At 37.6% G+C, this 23,943-nt stretch overlaps 1 long non-coding RNA gene across 4 annotated transcripts in view; it reads right to left on the bottom strand.

The window, feature by feature from the left end:
* The window catches only part of LOC106969292 (uncharacterized), a 172,283-nt gene that overhangs the window by 30,561 nt on the left and 117,779 nt on the right, over positions 1-23,943 (bottom strand). For 3 of the 4 annotated variants that reach the window (XR_008299795.1, XR_008299797.1, XR_008299796.1), the window contains exons 8-10: positions 16,995-17,054; positions 14,740-14,815; positions 8,341-8,567 (exon numbers count right to left, since the gene is read on the bottom strand). This is a non-coding gene — a long non-coding RNA (uncharacterized LOC106969292). Of the gene's footprint in view, positions 1-3; positions 3,164-8,340; positions 8,568-14,739; positions 14,816-16,994; positions 17,055-23,943 lie in introns of those variants that run through there. The other variant, XR_008299798.1, reaches the window with a different exon arrangement.

Genomic DNA, 23,943 nt, shown 5'->3' with positions numbered 1-23,943 from the left:
TAGACATATAAGAAAATTTATAGCATTAGTTCAATGTGCATCCAAGATTTTCGTGCTCTTAAGGGTCAGATTCCCTGTGCAGTTTAATAGCCAAAATCCTTCCCACAAAATAAGAAAAGGATGGAAATTCCATCTGAAACTCAAAACAGCTTTTTGAAAGTAAAAGTTTTTAAAGTTTAGCATATTTATGTCTTATTTCACTATCTTCAGTGTTTGGATAATCCAACAGCAGAATTAGTACTCAAAAATCCCACCAGAAAAAGGGTTTCTGTTTCTAAGGCTACCAAAAATACTCCTTTTGTAGGATGACTTTCATCACTATTAAAGAGACAACAGATATGACTGCACTTGAAATACTCATCTTGCAAATTCCTCAGTTATTTGAACTTTTTGATCTCTTGTAAGTGCCACTACCTATACAAATGTGATTTTATTTTTTAGATGTGCCTAGACTTTCAATAGAATCTAGAACAGAGGTAGAAAAAGTTTCAATGTCCTCATTTAAAGAGCTTTCTCTAATTCTTACATTCAATAGAGGATTAATGCAAATAAAGCTGACGGTTACATGGAACCCAACACCCCAGGAAAGAATCCCAGAGTGTGCTTATTGGTTTTTCCTAACCATTTTCTTTATGGGCTCATTTCACAAGGATCTCACACCTTGGATAAAATACAGGTCTGAAGGGTCACTTGAATGAGAGATTTTCCTCTTTTAACACCGAATAGAAATTGAAGGCTTTGATATTGTCATGGAAATGACTCTGTAAATAGCACTCAAAGGCCTATTTTTCAAACCAGAATGAGCTGGAACAATGTTTTCTTTTTCTTTTCAGATTATGAGATTGGAGTTTGGGTAGGGAGAACCTCTGGTCAAGATAGTGGGAGGAAATGGGGAAAAAAGAATGTGCCTGAGAGAATTCCTTTCATGTATGCCAGCAAATTGTATAGCACAGCTTTATTCAAAAAAGATGTTTGTCTTGTCCTTCAGGTACACGAATACACAGCTTGTTGAGAACTGGACAGGAAAGGTAAGAAAATAAGAAAGAAAAAATGGAACGGATCATTTGTCTCTGAGCCTTAGTTTTAAAAGGCAAGTTTCATGCTGGAAATGACACACATAAACATTAAAAAAATTACTTTTGAAAGTAGGTAATTAATTTTTTAAGTAGGATTTGAGAAAGAAATAGATAATGTTTCAGCAAATATTTAAATGCCTAGTTAAATCAGTGTTTATTTTGGTGTTTGTATCATGTAGAATTTTATTTTCTGTTAACAAACTGTAAATAAATAAAACCTTTAATTCTCTTAATTAAAAAAAATTAAAAAAGAATAGGTGGAAGCAGGGAAACGATAATGAATTGTTACTTTAAAAAATACCCTCATACAGAGACTATTAAATGGGATTTCAAGTGTTAGGATCTCAATATTATCTTAATTTCTGCCCTTCTTAACAATTTTTAAAAATAAAAATGCAAGGGTCCTCTCCATTTCAGACAAATCAAACATTTTTTAGAGAAACTAACTTAGAGAAAAATCCCCAGATTTAAACTTTGAGGATAATTTAAAGCTAATAATATTGATTACTGGTGCAAAATACGGTGTTTTCAAAGTCACGATACAGTCCATATCCTGCCTCTCACTTTAGGGGCACATTCTTTTATAAAACACTCTTATCAACTATTTTAATATTTGTTCTTTGAGTCCAAGAAAAAGGTATAGGAAATGCTCACAACATCCATCCATCAACCCCTCCTTGACCTTCAAGAAAAAGGTAATGTTTTGTCACTGCTAAACAGGCTTAGGGAATGCTTCTGTTGGTCACCTAGCTTGTGGCAACTAGAGGCAGTCTAAAAAGCATTTAAAGCATCTTAGAATGAGAGATAATGAACAGTTACTATTGAATTTTAACAGTAGGAGTTTCCATTTTAAAGTAGTCCAGCTAAATGGAATGAGTATCTAAATTCATTTGAATTCCATTAACTTATGTCCAAAGGCAACTCATATTATATGGACGCAGTCCTTCCAGTTGGAGTTGGAAGTACTCAGACTGTTAGGTGAGAAGCCTCTGTTTTTGTGTTAAAATCTGCAACTGGCTTCTCAGCCTCACTTTTAATTCAGTTGTGTCCAACCCAGTGAAAGAACAGAGTGGTTCGCTATTCTCTCTATTCAAAGACATGCCTTGCATTTAGAGGTACATTCATAAATGTTTGAGAAGTGTGCTTTTAACATTAATCAAGAAATTACATAAAATGAACTGAGTGCAACCTCTATTGAAGATTAATATTTAACACAGAGCACCTATAAAGATAATGATTCTATCTTCAACAGACAAAAATAAAATAAAGCACTGAGTAGTTCACAAAAAAAAGAAAGATAGAAAGAAAAAGAAGAACAGAGAAATCCAAAATAGGGATTAGGCAAAATAAGAAAAAAGAACTTTCCAATGACATAAAGATTGAAATTAAGATTCAGGAAACATTCAAATCCTAGATATATTTAAATTTGTCTCTATTTTAAAGATCTGAGTCCTTTCCTAGAAGCCTCATGCCGATATAAGGACTTAGGTAAAGGTGGGGAAAATGGAACCTTCTAAAAAACATTGAACTTACAAAGGGCAGTAACAGGAACTTCTCTTGTAAGGAAAAATCTAATGCACTCTCCAGTGCCAAACACCTTGAGTTTAATCCTGTTAATCAAGCCTGAAATAGGGCAAAATCTTAAATTTGTATAGGTCTTAATAGTTTACAAAGCTTTTTCAGTAAATCTATCCCCTTTAGCTATCTATTTTCTTCATGGCAATTGTTGATACCGTTAGGGTCAGGCGTAAGGCGGGGTAAAGATAGGAGTCAGAGGCTAAAAAATTTTAGCCGTCAAAGGCTTTATTTGGGAACTAAGGTCTTGGGCGAGGTTCCATGACTCACGGAGAGAGAGAGAGAGAGAGGAGTCAGGGAAGTCGCACCCAGGTGTGGTGGGGTGGGGTTTTTAAGCTGCAGCGGTTAGGGGTTTAGGTCCGGGTGGGCCTTTTTCGAGTCAGGTCGTGCTGTCGCTTGGTGATTGGTTGACCTCCAATTCGTTCTGGCAGCTACTAGGGGCTTTTCCTTCGGTTGTGCTGGCAAGATGGCCGTCCCCTCTACTGTGGTTCCAAGGACATCCTAACAGATACCTGATATATTAGACATTTATTTATGTCTTTATTATCTTTGTCCTACTGCTAAAATGTCACTCCATAAAAGCAGGGATGTTACCCTGAATTGTTCAATTCTATATCCCCAGCATCTAGAACAGTGTTTGGTGCATAGAGGACAATAGATTATTTGTGAAGTGAATAAATTCAGTAAATTAAATGGATAAATACTATTGCATTCAACCTTTGAAACCCCCTGGGAAAAAGACATGCATTTCTCACCACCTTTACAGATGAGGAAACCAAGACTCAAAACAGTAAATTATTTATAATAGTATAAACAGTTAAGTGGGGTCAGACTTATAATTAGAAAGAACCAGGTCCTGGGGCACCTGGGTGGCTCAGTTGGTTGAGCATCCGACTTTGGCTCAGGGGGTTTGAGCCCTGTGTCAGGCTCTGTGCTGACAGCTCAGCCCCTGGAGCTGCTTCAGATTCTGGAGCCTGCTTCAGAAAGATTCTCCCTCTTTCTCTCTGTCCTTTCCCCACTTGCACACTCTCTCTCCTTCTCTCTCAAAAAATAAACATTAAAAAAAAAAAAAAAAAGAACGAACGAGTTCCCTTGCAGTACTATTTTTTTGCTGACCTGTGCAAAGGGACTAGGTTATGGGTAGTCAAAGATTACTGCCATCAGAATCAACCCATTTTCACTTTCCATGAAGATGAAAAGATTCAAGAAGAAAAAAATGAATAAATTCAAGTCCTCTAAAACAATAGGTACCACCCTTTCTCAGTTTTCTTTCCTCTTTGATCACTTCCTAAATTAAATTGCCCTGCTGATGTGTCTGTTGTCTCAGCACCCACTTTGCGTTTATGATTTCCCTCCTGGTATCTTATTTTCTATCCTATGTGATTACTATGGCTACAGGTATCATTTACTGAGCCCCTTTTACACAATATTAGTCATTTTCACTTGTTCCCTCACAACCAGGAAACTGCAGATCTATCAGGCTTCAAAGACAGGCTCTTTCCCCACCAGATTGCCTCTATGAAAAGACCTGGCTCCTAGAGGCAGCTTTTGGGAGGCCTAGAACAGAGTCCCCTCTCACCCTTGACAAAGGAACTCAGCAAAAACTTAACCCTATACTGGTTAGCTGCAGGGGTGTTGTGGCATAGGAGTGTGACATGGGCAAAAGGACACCTGATTATTAGCACTCCAGGATTCCTAACAGGTTAGAGGTATCTGAAACTCTCCAGCCCATCAGGATTTGATTTACAATTGCAGTGAGAAAGCAGGTAGAGATTCAACCAATAGTTATTTTAGCAGACTCTGACCCTGATGGTAATGGGTGGATCAACTTTATCCTTCTCCTTCATCAGTTACACCAAAACAGTTTTGTAAAGATAGCATGCTATCCTACACTTCCACCCCCTGCTCTTTCTTTCCTTTTCTTCTCAGTGAAACACTAAGTTCATTCCTTTTAGAGCTAATAGTAAGCAGCTGCAGAAGAGGACAGCTCATGATTCTCACATCCCTCCCAATAGCTCATGCAGATTCTGCCTCTAAACTGGTGCCTCCCATTTTCATTAGAGTCCAATCTGGTGCTTTCTAAACAATGGCTGAAGAAAAGAGATGGGGAGACACAAATATTTCATTCATTAGGTTTCTGTCCTTGAATATGCTGATCAGACCATAAAAATAATTTTTTTCTGAACCTGACCTTCAGTTACTAACATTTGGTGAAGTCATTTGAGAAAGGAACCAAGTTAAATAAACAGGTGCACTGGTGGATTTATGACACTGGACAAGCAAGATACAGATGCTTGGTATAAGGCCAAGTTCTGGGCTCCAAGGGGCTTCTGCATATGTATAAAGACAAATAGGAGGAGCTTCAGAAGCATGTCCTAGGACAGGGCTGAGATCAGGGTATTTCTTTCAATTGTTAAACAGTGTGTGCTGCGTTGAGCTTTAGTCTAGACAAGATGGAAATGATGCTAAGACTATTCATCAGCAAGGATGAACCACACAGCTCAAACAACAGAAAAAGCCCTGCCAATCAAAAGGTCAGAGAGATGGGAAAGACAGGGAGGTTTGGATCCTTCTTGAGAGTGAATCCAAATACCCTCAGCTAGGAAGATACTTGGAGTTATTGCATGTGCAGATGATGGAGATATTAGAGAACACCTAAGTCATGTATGTGCCTAGATACAAGGCAAAGAACCACTTTACATTTGAGCCATTGTGTCTTTCATACTCCGTTTTGGATAAATTTTGTTTAGGGAAGACCAATTAACCAACCTAGGCTTCAATCAATGTTAATTTTAGTTGCTTGTGGAGGCTAACATGATGAAAACTATAAACAAACAAACAAACAAACAAACAAACCAGGCCCCATTCCCTGGATATTCTGATTTAATTGGTCAACAATGAAATCTTGGAATCAATTTTTATCTTAAAATCTTTTAGGTGATTCTAAGGAGTAGCAGCCAAGACTGAAAAGCACTAACCTGACAAAATTAGCAATATTTTAAGTAACATATTTAGTAAATATTCCTAGAGTTGTGATAACCTCACAATGATTTTTTTTAAAAAGACAATATGTGGTTATATTGCAGTTATGATGAATATTTACAAGAGTCATGGAAACTAAAAAGCCTTCCTAGTATTACACCAATGGCTTACTGAGGGATGGCTATTCAGAAAGTTGTAAGAATGGGTACCTGAAGACTTCATGGGACATCGATGTCTTACAAGCCATACATTATTTACATCTAGACCCAAATGTGAGAGGGAAATACCTTGTTTAAGCCATTTCTATTTTACTTTTTTGTTATTTGCAGCAGTAATTAACTGCTAATAAATCCTAGTTAATTCAGGCTGCCTTCATCAGGATGTCTATCACATGAAGAGAGACTGCCCAAGAGTGAAGACAAAACAGAGGAAAGTAGAGCAAAAAGAAGACAGAATTCTGTTGATACAATTTGAGTCACTAGATCTAGCCACGCCTAAAGTCATACATTTCAATTTTTTAGTTGTATAAGTGAACCTATTTACTTTTTAAAGATATTTTAAAGTTGAGTTTCCGTCATTTAAAAGAAAAATGTCCTGGGGCGCCTGGGTGGCGCAGTCGGTTAAGCGTCCGACTTCAGCCAGGTCACGATCTCGCGCTCCATGAGTTCGAGCCCCGCATCAGGCTCCGGGCTGATGGCTTGGAGCCTGGAGGCTGTTTCCGATTCTGTGTCTCCCTCTCTCTCTGCCCCTCCCCCGTTCATGCTCTGTCTCTCTCTGTCCCAAAAATAAAATAAAAAACGTTGAAAAAAAAATTAAAAGAAAAAGGTCCAGATCAACCTAGCAATCTTCAAGAAATATGCTCTCAATAATGTATTAATGTATATGACATTATTTTGATCAATTGTGGGCTATGGAATTGGGAGTAGGAATCAACTTATTCAGATCTCCAGATTGTCAAGCAAAGGAGAGATCTAAACTGACATCTTGGTTACATTAGCATCCACATTATTCCTTTACTGTGGGCATCTTATTTTTATTATTTTAAAATACCATATGGGACTCAAGTGGCTTCCAAGAGTTAAGACATTTCCCTGGAAAATGGTAATTTAAGATTTATCTGCCTTCAAATTAAAGGAGAGACCAAATGATTTTGAACGATGGGACTGGAGGCAGACCAGTTATGAGTAGGAACTGAGAAAATGGAGGCCTCGTGGCACAAGAAATAAATAGGAAGGGACAAAAGTTAAGAAAACAAATTCAATTTTTAGCTTTAACATATTTATGTCCTACTGGTATTTTATATTAGTAAAGTACTTTGCAGTTCATGACATATTTTCACACGCTATCTCATTTGACACTTAGCTATAATTCTTTGGAGTTAGTAAAGCAGGTAATTAGTTTCAGCATTTTACAGAAGTGGATATGAGGCTTAGTGTGATTATGGGTCTCACCCAAAGTCACATGGGTATCAGGGAAGGGTTCAGAATCCAGATTTTCTGATTAACAGTCTAGTATTGATGTACCAGGTCTCTCTGTACACAGAGATTCACATATAAACAAAGTTTTCTTTTCAGCAACTTTACTCATTTGTTTGTTAATTTGACTTCATTGTTCATTGTTTTCTTTTAACTCATGACCTCTCCTGAGTAGTGATACAGGCTAAAAGACAGAACTTCAGCCTGAGATGAATCATCTTAATAATGCAGTATTAGAACCAAGGTGTGTGTGTGTGTGTGTGTGTGTGTGTGTGTGTGTGTGTGTATCAAGGGAGGGGAGAGAGGAATTATCAAAGACCCCCCAAAAACACAATCTTGAGTCTCATAGAATGGATTTATGTTAATTTTTCAAATATTTTCTGTTCCTTGCCTCCTCCAAAATGAGATCACCTCTCATTCATTCTCATACCAGTAGCCCTGATAATTTTAATAATTTGCCATTTCAAGGAGCCATGGGAAAAGAAAGGAAGTTGCTTTTAGACAGTGTCTTATTCAAGCAAACGGAAATGGTTTCTGAACCGCAGAAAACAAATAAACATGCCTCTCCCTGGAACTTCACTAGTGTTTGCCTGTTGTCTGGCACTAAAAAGTGTGCTTTAAAATAATGGTTCAGTGTGGGCCTGAAGATTCTGAATGCTAGTGGGGCTATCTAAACTCTAGAAGAGAGGATGTTGACTGTGTATAGGACCACTGAGCTTGGAAAAACTCCCAAATGCTGGGTGTAAAACCACATGCTAAATGTCTTTCCATACAGCAAAATGAAATGCCAAGTCCTTAATGGTCAGCTTTGCTTTCACAATTTCCCAAGTATGTTTCATTATTGCTCAAAATATAAGGCTAGCATACTATGTATATACCCATAGTATATGACATCCATCAAGACACAGATGCTTGGCATTCTGGTGACGTTGTAAAGCATTCTAAAGAACTATGCATTTTCTGTTATCATGTCCATTGACATACCTTTCATCCTTTACTTGTGAATTAAAAAACGTGTAGTTTGGAATTCTGTGGGATCCCATTGAATTCCTTAGGACCATGGTCAAACATAGCTAAATGGTTATCCTTTTCCATAATATTATTCTTGGGCATGGAAGGGAGTATATTCTTAATAAAGGAAAATTGGCAAAGAGACTTCTTGCAGTGCAGTCCTGGTCTGGCACAAAATGTGAGGCACTGGGGATGCAAACATCTCATCTTCAGATCCTTACCTGGCAAAGATGCAAGAGGACATATTCCCTGGCGTTGCTCAGCAATCTGCAGCACCATGGTAGGTCTCAGGTCTTTGGACTGACCTTCTCTCGGATGGTAGAAATCCAAAGTAAAGCAATGTGACCTGGCAAATGCAGGATCCTGGAGCAGAGCGTGTGATTTCTTCCATTCCTATGGAGATCCTCATTTGGCTGAAAGTCCATCCAGGGACAAAGTGTTTCCAGATCTTTGGCAGAAAAAGAAATGCCCTCTTTTCAACTTTCTTTATTTCAAAGAAGTATAATTCTGAAAAGAAAATGTGAGTATCTTCTATACTTTTGCTATGGCAGTAACAGCCATATAGATCTTAATGCTTATACAATACTGGTGTTAACAGTAGCTACTTGTAAATAAAATCATTTAAAGAATATAACACTTGTTTTTTTCTAATCTATAGAATATAAGATGAGATAGTAAATGAAATATGTCTGCATATGTGTATATATGTATACATGTGCAAACATGTATGTGTGACATAAAATGTGATGAAATATGTACATATGCATACATGCATAGTATGTGTGTATGTGTGCACACATGGGGTGTATTGAGCATGCAGGATGCATGAGATATAATCACAAAAAGCCACTTTGTTTTTGTTTGCTGTCCTTTTTAGTTGGAGAACATCTTCCTCTACTCCTGGATAAAAATAAGCAATCCCATGCCTGTTCTTCCACATGATGTGGAAAATCCTACAATCACTTTAATTTGTAAAATACAATTTTAATCCAGAAACTAGAATTTTCAGGTCAATATATGAATCAGTGTGGTAAAAGCTGTCATTCCTCACTACTCTGCCCTCATCCCGTTTTATAGGCTTGTACATTCTTCTCTCAGCTACTGTGAAAATGGCCTATGAATGGCTCTGAGAGAATTCTCTCAGGAGAACTGCCATCAGCTGACAAGTGCCATCTTTCCTGGGAAGTCATGATACCACTCCCCTACCTCCCCCCCACATATGTATCAATAACTGATTTTAAAGGTACAAGAGGTCAGACCCTGGTTCCAGGGGAGAAAATTCTGTTATGTAACTAAAGTTGCATGTACCCTGAAATCATACCCTGGCCCCACTTTTTTACTTTTCTTATCCTTAAACTTAATGACTTTTTCTGAAGAACACTCCTCAAAAATTTGTTAGTTCTGAATTTTACACTCACTCTCTGCTTCTAGAGAACGCGATGTGAGACAAGACAAAACAAAACAAATCTCCATTTCCATTTAAAGTTAAGATTTTCCACCACCCACTCAAGGTAGAGTTGTCTGCAGGAAGTTCACCAGCCTTCAGAGAAGGGGAGGCAGGTTATTTAATATTATATTTCCAGCATACCACTACTTTACTCACCACCAGCTACCACTAATTATCAAGTAATTTTCCTGTATCTCTTGAAATGAATATATTATTTTTTAAGACTACAAATATATTGTAATACACTGATATTTTCTGACACTGCTTCTGGTGGGGACAACATCTTACATAATCATGACATTGTATAGATTTTGAAGCTGTGTTGTTAGGACACACTCTCAACACTTTAGTCTCTGCTTCTCTATTTCCCATCCTATTATCTAGAATTTTACTTTTGGAAAGGTAAGAAGTTTTTGGTTTGTTTGTTTGTTTGTTTTCCCTTTGGGCTCTGATAATCTTTTGGACAAAATAAGCTTTACCACATTTATCTAATCATCTTTATTTTCCATATCTTTTGCTGTGTCTCCTAGAATTGCTTTTCTTCTTATTGGAATACTTCCTCCAAGAGTGTTTACAATGTGGTTCTTTGTGAGACAAACTTGGTATGACTGAGAACATCTCCATTAAGCCCTCCTTGGTGCTACTGAAATCTGGCTTTGAGTGTCCTCTGGGTGGCAAGCACCAAATTTGGGGGTCCTTTGAGGGATGCCCCTCACTTTGGAGCCTCCACACTGCAACAGTGCACCTTTTGGTTGACCTCTTGTGAACCCGCTCAGATCTTGACCCAAAAAGTACACCCATACACTCTTGCTTCTGGGGTCTCCTGGCCTACCAAGAAGGGAGGAGGGAGGTTCTTTGAAGATGACACAAACCTGTTTATCTTCTCTTGGCCCACAGGAATCTCTTTTATCCTCAGACCTCCAAAATGTTGGTTCCTCCAACTTACTGACTTCTCTCCGCACTGGGTCCTTATGGGTGTGTTGTCCTGCCCACCTCTCCAAGGCAGGAAGAAGACACTGAACACACATTAGTTTCTTTCAAATTCTCTTTTATTGCTACTCCACTCTAGCACTGAGGGACTCATGTTCTGCAGCTCAGGAAGCCTTCTTTCATATTTTCACTCTTCCGTTACTGAAGATTAGGAACAAAACGCCTCTGACTTTTCAAGAGCATTACTAAAAAATATGACAATGGAGTAAAGCCTTCAAAGTTTTGAGGAAAAATGTAATCTGAGGCAAAATAATCTAAACATTTATACTTTGCCAAGTTACGGAGAGAATAGAGATATTTTCAGACATAGAAGATCCCCAAAACTTTATCCAACATATACTCTTTCTCAGAAAGTTACTAATGAATATATTCCACTGAATTAAGGAAATTAAGGCAAGAGAAGGAAGAATGGGATCCATAAAACAATCTAACCCAAGAGGGAAGCAAAGGGAATTACCAGAATGATAACAGGAGATCTCAAGACCAGCCTTTTTACCACCTAGAGAACAACTTGTCCAGATTGGGGGTGAGAAGGCTTTGAGACAGACGTCTTTAAAAAGATGATACTGGCAAATCAAAACCTCAATAAGATATCACCTTACACCTGTTAGAGTGGCTGTTATAAAAAAGACAAAAAACAGCAAGTGTTGAAGAAGATGTGGAGAAAAGGGAACCCTTGTACACTGTTGGTGAGAATGTAAATTGGTGCAGCCACTATGGAAAACAACATTGGGGCTCCTCAAAAAATTAAAAATTGAACTACCACATGGTCCAGCAATTCCACTTCTGGGTATTTATCCAAAGAAAATGAAAACACTAATTTGAAAAGATATATGTATCCCTATGTTCACTGCAGTATTATTCATAATACCCAAGATATGGAAACAACTTATGTGTCCATCAATGGATAAATGGATAAAGAAAATGTACACATACACAATGGGATATTATTCATCCATAAAAAGAATAATATCTTGACATTTGCAACAACATGGGTGGATCTTGAGAGCATGAAGTGAAATAAGTCAGACAGAGAAAGACAAATACTATTTAATCTCATTTATATATAGGAGAGTTAGGGGACAGGTGAAATGGGTGAACAGAGTCAACAGGTACAAACTTCCAGTTATAAAATAAATAAGTCATGGGGATATATGTACAGCATGGTGACTGTGATGAATACCATATTATATATTTGAAATTTTCTAAGAGAGTAGATCTTAGAAGTTTTTATCACAAGAAAAAGAACTGTAACTATGTGAGGTGATGAATGTTAACTAGACTCAATGTAGTTATCATTTCTCAATGTATACAAATATTGAATCATGTTGACACCTGAAACTAATTTGTTATATGTCAATTTTTTCTCAATTAAAATAATTTTTAAAAGATGACATTGTCAGAAAATGGAAGTGTTTGAACATGAGAGGAGATTTGCATAAGAGGAAGTTTGGAGCTAATTATGTTAAGAACACAAAAAATAAATATATGAATAAAATAAGACTATAACTCCAATAAAAACAAACCAAAAATATGCAGGAAAAGAAAAGTAATTAAACTGTAGTAGTACATAGTACATTTGTAAGTAGTTTACATAATGGAAATAATGTAAATATGGAATATTTATCAAACCAAAATTACAGTAACACTATTTTAGGAGAATGCAAACAAACTAAAAAAACCTCTCATCTTCCAAAGTTTAAAGTTAAAGAATAATGACCCGATGTGACAAATTAAGAGCTGTTATCACGAGCATACTATTAAGAGATAAAAGTGTTTGTTTGTTTGTTTGTTTTTACTTTATAAAGTCTAAAAGAATAAAATAGTGTTTGTATCTGGGGTGCAGGAAATAGAAGGGAACTCCAATTTTTCATTTTTAAAATAGACTGTAGAATTCTTGAGTATTTGTATTTTGTACCTACATTTGATAGAAAATAAAAACTAAATTAAAAAATCAAAAGTTAAAATATGGATTATTTAATAAATGTCACTGGAATAACTGGTTATCTATGAAGGAAAAGGAAAAGTAGGTTTCTACCTCTCACCATCCATAAAAATAAGTTCAAAATTATTATAATACCTATAAAGCTTTAAGCCTTTAAAAAAAATAGGTGAATATTTTTATGACATCAATCCAGGGCAGATTTCTTTAAAGGCAGAATACTATAAATGCAAGGGAAAATATTGATAAATCATATTGCACATTACAATAAAAATTTTCTGTACTACAAGAAAGTCACCATAAGCAATGCTGAGACAAGTCACAGATTGGGAGAAGATATAATTGCTAGAATATCCAGAATATATGTGAAATTCCTACAAATAATGATTAATGCAAGAAGTTCAATAGGGAAACAAATCAAATAATATAATCAGACAATTTGTTGAAGAAGAGATCTCAGCAACCAATCAATATAAGAAAAGAGAGGCAAACATAAGGATCAAATTAAAACAAGGAGAAATCATTATACACCAATGGAATGAAGAGGCTTGGGGAGAACAATATGAAAGCTAATAACTCCAACTGTTGTAAAGAATATGGGGGAAAAGAATTTATGTACCATCTGTGGCAGAACACATTGGCACAAATGCTTTGGAAAAAAATACACTAATACCTAGGAAAGCTGCAGATGTGCACATTAATTAAAGTTCTGATATATCCTTCAGACCTAGAGAAATTATTGTACCTTTGGCCAAGGGAAGGTCACAAAGATATTCTTTACTGCACTTTTTAAAATAGGGGGAAATTGTCAATAACCCCAATGTCCATAAACAAGGAATGGATGAATAAACATGGTGTGTTCATACAATGGGATACTATGCACCTGTTGAAATGAATGAACTAGATTTACATGGATAAATTTTGGAAACACACTACTGAAGACATAGGACCAAACTGAAGTTGTGACATGGTACATATGATTCCATATGTGTGAAATTTTAAGGCACAGCATAATACTATATATGTTCATGGATAGATACATACAGAGTAAAGTCTGAAAACTTGCATGGGAATGCTTCCCAACAAATTCAGGACTGTGGGACTCTTGAGGGAGGGAAGGAGGAATGGGAAAAGAGATTGAGGAAGGACAGTATTAGATGCACTCACAATGCTTGATTACAAATGCCAAAACAAAAATGGTCTGAGGCAAATAAATAGAAGGCTAACATTTGTTAAATCCAAGGAGGTAGATATGTGGGTATCAGTTTTGTCTATTTCCTGCATGTTTAAAATCTTTAACAACAACAGTACAGAGGGATATGTGCCAACTATCAGAAGTCAGGCCTGTTTCTGGTGGCCACTAAACAGGTGCGTGCTCTCAGCCAAATCCCTTAGCATCTTCCAATCTCAGTTCCATTATTTGTAAACGGAGAGGAACAGCATCTCGCCCAGCCAGCTTCAGTGTTTAGAATATGACTAAATGAAATAATATATGTAAAGAGCCATTTCAAAAAATTTTTATAGCTAAATAATGAAAGAATTATTACTGTTTGCATGTTGACATGTAAAAAATGAATATCCATAAAAAATAATAATACTAGTTCAGGGGACTGATATCAACACGTGGTATATCTATTCTATGGGTTTTGTATTGCTGTTTTGACTGTACTCATCATCTTATCCTGCTCTGGAGGCTTGACAAGGAGAGAGAGAAAATGAATCCCATCATGGCTTCCAACTCTATCCCCTAAATGGTCTAAGGATTCGAAAGAGTTAAAGCACAAAGGTCAGCCAGCAACCAGTGGGAGAAAAACACACTGCATGTAAAGATGATATTTTAGGAAATGTCAGTTTAGTGAAAAAGACTGCTTGGCAAGGGAACACAACACTTGCTTCTACTTAGAGCTTTAAAAAATTTATTTTAAATAATAGCATTGGAAAAAAATATATGAAGTGAAGAAAGAACAAAAGAAAGAACTTTTTGCCTATGTATTCTTCTCAGTGAGGCTCCTCTTAATAAATGAACTCTCCTCAAAAACATTTGCTAGATAGAAGCAATTAAGGCCGAAGCTCTATACTCTCTTCACTAATTAATTATAGCAAATGAGCCTGTAATGTGCATCATAACAACTTAATAAGCTGGGCCAAACTATTTTAGATTCTGCTATGCTAGTATTTCATCATTGCTGGGCTATTTAAATTAGGTAAGTACTATTCAAACATAAATAGCTTTTGAATTACCTGTGTCCTTCAAAATAAACTCTATGTCTTGAGCAGAAGTGCTATTTATGTGGAAGGGGTGACAGCATCGAATGACCTAGAAGGGAAGACCGGGAAAGGAGGAGGAGACAGGACAAACATGTGAGCTCACATAAACTATCATATTCAGTAATATAATATCCATCCCCCCTGCAGCATATCACACTTGCTGACCGGATGCCATTCCAACAAGTTTTTCAGTATTTGTTGGACCTGAACAGTGGAGACTCCGATAGCTACGTTAGCCTCTCTCTTTTGACATCATTTGTTACGTTATCAATTCTCTCCTCAAATGTCTAACTGAACTTGGATCAAAGGGTGACTAATACAGGCTCTTTAGCAATGTCTCTGCTTTTAATGAAACTTTAAAGGCAGTTAATGACTCACTGAGTCAATGAATAGACTTTGTACATCTGGGGATGAGTTAAAATATGGCTTACTGTCAATGAAAGAGGCGAAGGCCCCAGACCAGCTGTGAATTATCTCAAACATAATTATCTGAAACTTTAAAGCGCTGGTTTCTTTCAAATCAAAGGTCATTGTGCCTTCCAGGTAGTTAACATCTGCTACTACCTCAAGGTGTTAATAGACTAACTTGAGCAAAAGTCAAACAGATTCTCATCTCTCCCTCCTTAAAGCACAAAGAGTTCATTGCCGATGATGGTATAACTCAGGCACTTCCAGAAGGGATGGAGAAAAGAGGGTGGTGTCAGAGAACAGGTCTAGGACTCAAGCTAGATCCATCAGGTGGTCTCTTCTGTGGACGCTTCACTCCTGTTCATCACTCATACCAAGTTTCTGTAGGACATACAGCTAGAGATTTTCACCATGGAGTGGAAAACACAGTGTAACAATTCTCTCAAAATGTTTTTGAAACATGAACCATTTAGAGGCAGAGGGAAACATACCAGTTTGAAAGACCAGAAAAAATTTTAAAAGCAAAGGCCAGTGACCAGGAGAAATAACTGTCTCGTTTCCTCTTTGTTTGTTGTCACACCCATCATCTCCATGAAGTAATGGGTGAAAATGGACACACACGCACACCTGATATTGGATCTAAGGACAAATTTTATAATGGCAGAAACTGTATTTCAACACATTTTTTGATGTTCCAAAATACATTTTACCCTCAAATTTGTGATACCCTAGGACAAGAAGTAAATATATATATCTGTGTATGTATATACATGCATATATATACATATATATACACACATATATATATGTATGTATATACACCCACACCTTTCAGGAGTTATTCTTTCAGTAAATTTTTTGGGCAGAATCAGGACTGAACTGTAAAACTGGGACTCTAACTCATTTCTTCTCTCATAATTTTCCTCTCATTTCTTCCTCTTCCCTATGCAGGACCTATGTTAGCAAGTCCTTGATAAGATGCCAAAAGATAAACATTTCAAGTATACATCTATTTCTTAAAGTCCACTCCAAAATCTCAAATCCTCCAAAACTCAAATGGTATGGCAGTAATGATAGATGGACAGACATAGGGATGAGAGAGTAGACAGTCGAGCCGCAATGCCCAGTATATCACAAGTGACGAGAGATCTGCATTGTGTTCACGCTTGGTCAATGCAGTAGCACATTCAAAGGCATTCAAGCCCTTGAGAAATCTGTTCCTTGAATTATACATTTTTATAAAAATATTCTCTGTATAGAAAAATAACTAAGCAAGCAATTTGGAAAGACTTGGGATCAGTTTAAATCCCATCGATGCCTCAAAGGACATGACGTTTCAGTCAGCAGTATACAACCAACTAAATTGTTTTCTCCAAAAAGGAGAGCCAGTACTTTTCTTTTTTAATGTTTATTTATTTTTGAGGGAGAGAGCAGGGGTGGGCAGAAAGAGAGGGGGACAGAGGATCTGAAGTGGGCTCTGTGGTGACAACAGCAAACCTGATGCGGGGCTTGAACTCACAAACCATGAGATCATGACGTGAGCCAAAGTTGGCTGCTCAAGTGACCATGCCACCCAGGCACTCCAAGAGCCAGAACTTTTTATATACCTTTGTCAGTCATTGTCAGGCAATAAATACACTAGGTATTTGCTTAAAATAAGAAAATGAGGACAGGGCCAGACAACCTAGCTTATTTTATTTCTGTGGTTCCTACTATTCTCTAGCCTTTCTTTTCTTGGCTGTCACACTGCCCGTGTGGTCTTTAGCAGAGCCCAGAATGCTCCAATAACTCTGTTAGTTTAATGAGTTTATCCAACTCACCTAACCATGGAAGGCTTCTCTGAAGTTCCATGACTGTACTTCACAGAAGAGCTTGGCAGCCTTGAATTCCAATAATATAAAAGGCCTATTAAACAATAGCTCATTTGATTTAAATCAAATTTATCAATGTCATATCAACTCTAGAACAGCATTGTCATTTAGAAAGCAAGTTCCATCAGGGTGGGTTCTTCTCTAGGCTTGTTCCTTCTCTTAGTATTAAGGCTGACTGCCTTTTGAGGAAGATATAATTGATGTAAAATATTTTCTCTCATCCAAAGACTTACATTAGTTATTCAAATTCCAAAATGACTATGCATAATCTTCCTTGAATCTGTTCACACTTACTATATATCAGGTTATTTAATTTTAGTGAAATCTTCCTCTTGTTTTGAGAGAACAAATGTTGTTCGCTTTACTACCAGGTAACAACAATTTAAGAAAACAACTGTATTAGATTAGCCTAAAAGGAGGGAACTTATTTTCCCAATGACATTATATTGGTTTAAAAAAAGGGGGGGTATGAAAATAGCTAGAGAAAAAAATAGGATAAGAAATTTGTCTATATGTTATTAGAATAATCGTGTTAGAACAAGTGGCAAAAATTACTTGTATATGACCAACGAATACAACAGGTGCTCAACTTCCATAATCACTAAGAAAATGCAAATTAAACCATACTGCATCCTGGACATATACCAGAATGCCTAAAATGAGAACATGGAAAGGAACAAAGAGAGGCACCATAACTCTCATACACTGCTGATGGACCAGAGAATCAGTGCAACTAGTCTGGAAATCTGTTTGGCAAGTTATCTATTTAAACTGAATGCTCACATATCCTATTATCTGACAGCTCCACTTCTAGGTATATTCCCAACAGAAATACATATATACATTCACAGAACTACATGTATCAGATTGCTCATAGCAGCAATTGTAATAGCCTCAACCTGAAAGCTACCCAAATGTCCATCAACAGTTGAACGTATAAATATATTTGAGTTTATTCACACAGTGGAAAACACTACAGTTATGAAGGTAAACGATCTACAGTTACACCCAACAAAATGAATGAATCTCACAAATGTTGTGTTAAAGGAAAGAAGCCAGACATAAAAGCCATACACATTCTATGATAGCATTTATACAAAGCACCAAAACAGGTGGAACAAATTTATGCTTTGTTGATGTTATTTGTTAACACTGGTGTGAAGAGGAAGTCAGTGCTCAGTGAATAGGAGTGCTTGCCATCCTCTATGCTTCCGTGATCTCCTGGTGGGAAGCCCTACCCCAAACACTACACACATGCTAAAATTAAGACAGGTTTCCAAGTGAATTCTGATGTTGAAGCACATGACAAGCAGGCATGAAACCGTGGAGATGTACTTAATGCTGCTTCTAGTGGACAGAAGGACTGTGGGCTCCCCATGCCCCCAACACAGATGCCCTGTGACCCTTACTACTAGAGAAGTTTCTCTTTAATTCTTCCATTTCTATCCCATCAAAGCACAGAAAAATACTTTGATTTAGGCTATGATTAGAAAAACGTGTTAGGTGTGATGTGGTGGGGCCAAGGATTGGCAAGGTGGGTGTGTGGGGGGGGGGGGGTGTACAAGAAGATGAGAAGACTTATTTAATGCATTTGCCAAAAACTATTATAGACATTTACTTCACACATAATACTTAAGGGAAGTTGCAGGTGGAAGTCTCCTTTCAATTTGTTTAAACTCTTCACAAACAGACCACATAAAGGCTAAAAAGTTATAAACAGAGGCTACTGCTGCAACTGAATACAAGTTACAACAAAGATAGCCCAACACATATTTAATGATGTGTATAAAGCTACTTGTGCTGAGTAATAATGGCAAATGGTACACATAAGTAGTTAAATAAGGATTATTCTTATTTGGTCAGGTCTTTCTTATTTTTCTCTTCTTTTTATTAATTCTACACTTGTAATTTATTACATGGCAGGGACCTTTTTTTTTTCCTTCTATCTTTGTGTCCCTATGACAGGAGCTGGTGCAAAAGGTTCTCAACAAATGATGTTGAACAGAAGCAATGCCAATATAGATTATTTATCTTAAAGCTCTTTCTCTCATCAGCGTTTCCTAAACTCTACCCATCCACAATGGCTGTGACAGAAGCCTTCCTAGGACCCCTTACCACAACTCTTTTGTCTTCTTTACCTTCTGACACTTTTTCAAGTGCTTATTACTTACCATCCACAACACCCACCCTTTTCCACCTACAATACTCACCTACCTAGTGCTCTGAGTTCAAAAAGTCTGGAATCAGCAAAACTCTATGATACAGGCAGATGACCAATCAATAAGGGCTGTGCTTCTTAGCCCTGCCTGCACATTACAGTCCCTTGGGAAACTTTAAAAAATACTGATGGTTGGACCCAACTCTCAGAAATCCACATTCAGTTTGTTTGAGTGAATCTCTGGCAGCTGAGTTTTTAAAAGTGCACCAGTTACTCCTGATGTAGCCAGGGCTAAGAATCATTGCCTAGATGATGAACACATATTCACTAGACATGGGTAAGAACCATGAACAAAGGAGAGCACAGGAGAAAGGACCATAAATATGGACTCTGGGCATCTTAAGAAATAAAGGAAGAGGTGTAGTAGGGGTGGGGAGATAACCAATTCAGCAGAGGTCTGGTATGGCAGAGTTTGGGCTTTAATGAAAAGAAACTGACAACTCCCTGATATATCTCTGCTCAGTCCTAAGCAGCTACTAATATGTGAGATTCTTTCTGATGGTTCTATTCAGTGTACTTAAGTCCCAATTTTTTTCAATGTTCATTTATTTTTGAGAGATATTGCAAGCGCAAGTGGGGCAGGGGCAGAGAGAGAAAGAGAGAGAGAGAATCTCAAGCAGGATCCACGCTGTCAAGTGCAGAGCCTGATATGATGTTCAAATTCACAAACCGTGAGATCATGACCTGAGCCAAAATCAAGAGTCTGACGCTTCAACTGACTGAGCAACCCAGTGGACTGCAAGCCCAATTTTAATCTGGTGAAAAAAGGAAATAGAAAGGACAGAGCACATGTTTCGAGGAGTATTTTAGTAGTTGTCATGATTGCTTTTATTGTGAATTTTGGTTTCTAACAGTGAAGACTACTTCTCCAAGTAAATTTCAAGTGCAGGCTTTAGAACCAAAGAAACCTAAGTTTGAATGCTGATTTGATCCTTTTTAGTCACAGATCTCAGACAATTGATTCTCTGGGACTCAGTTATTTTCAGTCTATAAAATGGGGTTGATAAAATCTACCTTGTGAGGCCTTATGAAGATCAAATAAGATAATAAAAAAGAATGTTCCTGACAGTTTGAAGATACACAATATTCTTTACCTTCCCCTCTAGATAAGACTTATCTTTCAGACCTGTATTGTCTAATATGATAGCCATTAGCCATGTGTAGCTCTTTAAATTTAAATTTTAATTAATTAAAAGTATTTACAATTAGAAATTTAATTCCTCAGTTTCCCTAGCCATATTTCAAGTGCTCAGTAGCCACATATGGTTAGGGATATCTACCTATAGTTTATTGGACAGCACATTATAGGCCATTTCCATCACTGCAGAAGATTTTAGTGAACAGCACAGCTATACTACCAGAGCTCACTTACATGCAGCTACATGAGATTCCATCCATAGAATTCACTGGCCAAGCAGAGAGGTACAGAGCTAAATGCTTCTATCAGAATATTCCATGAGTAACACACCTGCTTTTTCTTGGTGTTCACTTCCATAAAGAATGGGACATAAAAAGAAGATGTTGAGAAATTTGAAAATAAGCCTGGCTTACTTAGCAATTGTGCTGAGGCTGAGCAGGTTATGTCAGTCTTTAGCTTTGCAAAAGCAAATAAAGCCATCCAGGGTTGTCAAGCAAAGGCATATTTGCCATCAATTTATTGATTATTCATACACAGCTTCTAGGCACTGTACTGGTCAACTTTGAATTCATTTCCCTGGCAACCTGGGATAAATTAAGCAACATGACACAGTCATGAGGCAGGGAGCCTTTTGAGAACATCTTAACCCATCATCTCAGACTTTGAAGTTGCCTTTTATCTTAGATACTATGCCTAAACCAGCCTGCCAATGTGTCATCTGAGGCCAACAGTCTCCAGATCACTAATTCAGGTCATGACTTGTTTAAACAAGAAAAACAAGAATGTGATGGGTCACAGGGTGTGGTTGTGCAGGCTGTGCACTGCACAACTCCATGGAGTGTCATTTACATAGTTATCATAGATTTGAATATTCATTCTGACAATTTGCCCAGAAAATAGCAATAGTGTCTTAAACAAGGGTTTAACTTTTTTTTTTAACTTTCATTAAAGTTTTGTATATATTAGCCACGGGGTAACTGGGTGGGTGGGTTGCTTTAAAGCAGAAACAAACAAAAAAGTAAATATCCTTAATCTAGGGGTAATTCAGCAATGGGGCCGAAGAATGTTCTGGATATCCAGAGCAGTCTTTGTTCCAAAGCTGCTGGAAAAAAATCTGCCTCCTGATTAACAAAACTGGACCTCAACCGCTGGATTTAGAGATATTCACTGGTTCTGAACAGGTTTTAGCACTGACACAGTGGTTCTCAAGCCTGGCTCTACAACCACTTAGGGAATTTAAAAAAATACTGTATTCTTAGAAACAAACAAACAAAAATGCAAAACAAAATCACAAACTTATAGATACAGGGAACAGACTGATGGTTGCCAGAGGCGAGCAGTAGGGGGTAAGGAAAATAGGTGAAGGTGGTCAAATTTCGGATTGTGAAATCAGTAAGTCACGGGGATGTGACGCATGGTGACTACAGTTAGTAACCACTGTATTGTATATTTGAACATTGCTAAGAGGTTAGATCCTGAAAGATTTTATCACAAGAAAAAAATTGTAGCTATGTATGGTGATGGATGTTAAATAGACTAATTGTGGTGATCATCTCATAATGTATACAAACATCAAATCATCATGTTGTACACCTAAAACTAAAATAATATGGCAATTATATCTCAGTAAAAAAGAAATACTTGATTCTGAACTCTACCTCAAACCAATAAATGAGAATCTCTGTGGGTCCTGGGTACCAGTATTTTGTAAAAGTATACAAGGTGCAGCACAATGGATAACTCTTCCTCCAGCAGATGGAAAGAAGAGGAATCTGATATCCCCAGTCTGGGCAAGTTGTTAAAATGGAAGAAGATCTCTTAAATGTATTTTATGGAACTTTGAGTCAGTAGAAGCAAAGATAAACTGAAAGGAGACATTTTTGAAAAGTAAGCAATATGATCTGGTATTCATGATTGTGGAGTGGGTCTTTATCATTCAATTTTAAACTTTAGAACTGTACTGCAAATGTAAAGAAGTAGCATCAAACTTCATTGATAAGGTGTTATGGAGTGCTCAGGTTGTGCTTTAAGTATTTGAAGAAGCAGGGAAGTAAATGACCGAGAAGGAGAAGGGGAAGGCCCATTTGTGAATGAAAATGAGCCCTCCACTAAGTCCTTCATGCTGGAGGCTGGTGATGGCCTATAATATACCAAGTGCCCACTGACGTTCCCAGAAGGTGAATGGTCCAAAAGGAACAAAAGCTATAGTGTTAAGGCCTTTGCTTCAAGAATGTACAGAAGTTGCAAAATGCATTCCTGAAAGAATTCAGTAATAGGAGTTTCATGTGAATGAAACATGAGGTTGCCATGATATTGCTCAGGGTCCTTATGTAGCACATTTACATACAAGTCCACAATGATGCATCAGTGGCCAGAATCTGCCTACTCATGATCATATTCTACAAAGCTGTTGCAAGTTCCTTTACACCACTTTGTGTGGAACGTATCACACATGTCTTGTATTATGTTCAGTTGGATACCTATCAGCAGATGGCAGGGAGCATACTTTGTGCACTGCTGTATTTCTCCGGGTGGCTTGCACAGCACCTTCCACATGGTGAGAAACCTGTTAGAGAACTGTGAAGAACAGATAAGCAAAGAACTGACCAAAGGAAAAGCAGTGTAATCATTTAGTTCTGGAGTCAGCAGTTACCCAATGAATCAATAAAGAACAGTGCATGAGATTGTTGCTTTGAAGAATGCTACCAAAAAAAGAATGAGTGGTGGGGCTCTTAGGAGAAGACCCAGGAAGAGTGTCTTCCACCATCGCTATCTCTATCTGGCTATAAATGGCAAGCAATCCTTAACAACCTTTTAAGCAACTAGTGAAACATCAACACTAAATTCAGTAATCTTGCCATTTTTTTTTTAATTTTTTTTTCAACGTTTATTTATTTTTGGGACAGAGAGAGACAGAGCATGAATGCGGGAGGGGCAGAGAGAGAGGGAGACACAGAATCGGAAACAGGCTCCAGGCTCCGAGCCATCAGCCCGGAGCCCGACGCGGGGCTCGAACTCACAGACCGCGAGATCGTGACCTGGCTGAAGTCGGACGCTTAACCGACTGCGCCACCCAGGCGCCCCAGTAATCTTGCCATTTCTATCACAAGATATCACAACTTTCTTTAACTGTGAAGTGGACTCTAACAGATATATTTAAATTTTCCAGGTGGGAATCTTTCCCTTTTTTAACCCAAATAGATGTTTAACTTGCTGATGTTCCTCCATGTAACATACAACATATTTAATGAGAAGCCAATAGCTACAGGGATCTCCCTACACTGGGAGTAGTGAACTGGAAGCATAGTAAGCCATGAGCCAGGATCCTTGTAAACTCAGATTAGAGAACAAATTGATTTTTCTGTCGCCCTGGACTTTTCTTCTTCATGAAGACCTGCACCTCAGCCCAGAAAAGAACAGCTCACTGAGAGCAACGATCCACACAGCTGCTACAGATGTGTTCCTTCTGGCAGTGCTACACATGCTGCCACCGTGTCCCTCTCCTGTCTTACAATCAATCAAGGACCATGTGGGATGCCTGT

The sequence above is a fragment of the Acinonyx jubatus genome, chromosome A1, assembly GCF_027475565.1.
Source record: "Acinonyx jubatus isolate Ajub_Pintada_27869175 chromosome A1, VMU_Ajub_asm_v1.0, whole genome shotgun sequence".
NCBI lineage: Eukaryota > Metazoa > Chordata > Mammalia > Carnivora > Felidae > Acinonyx > Acinonyx jubatus.
The sequence above is the reverse complement of the archived record's forward strand: the minus strand, read 5'-3'. Positions and strand labels throughout refer to the sequence as shown.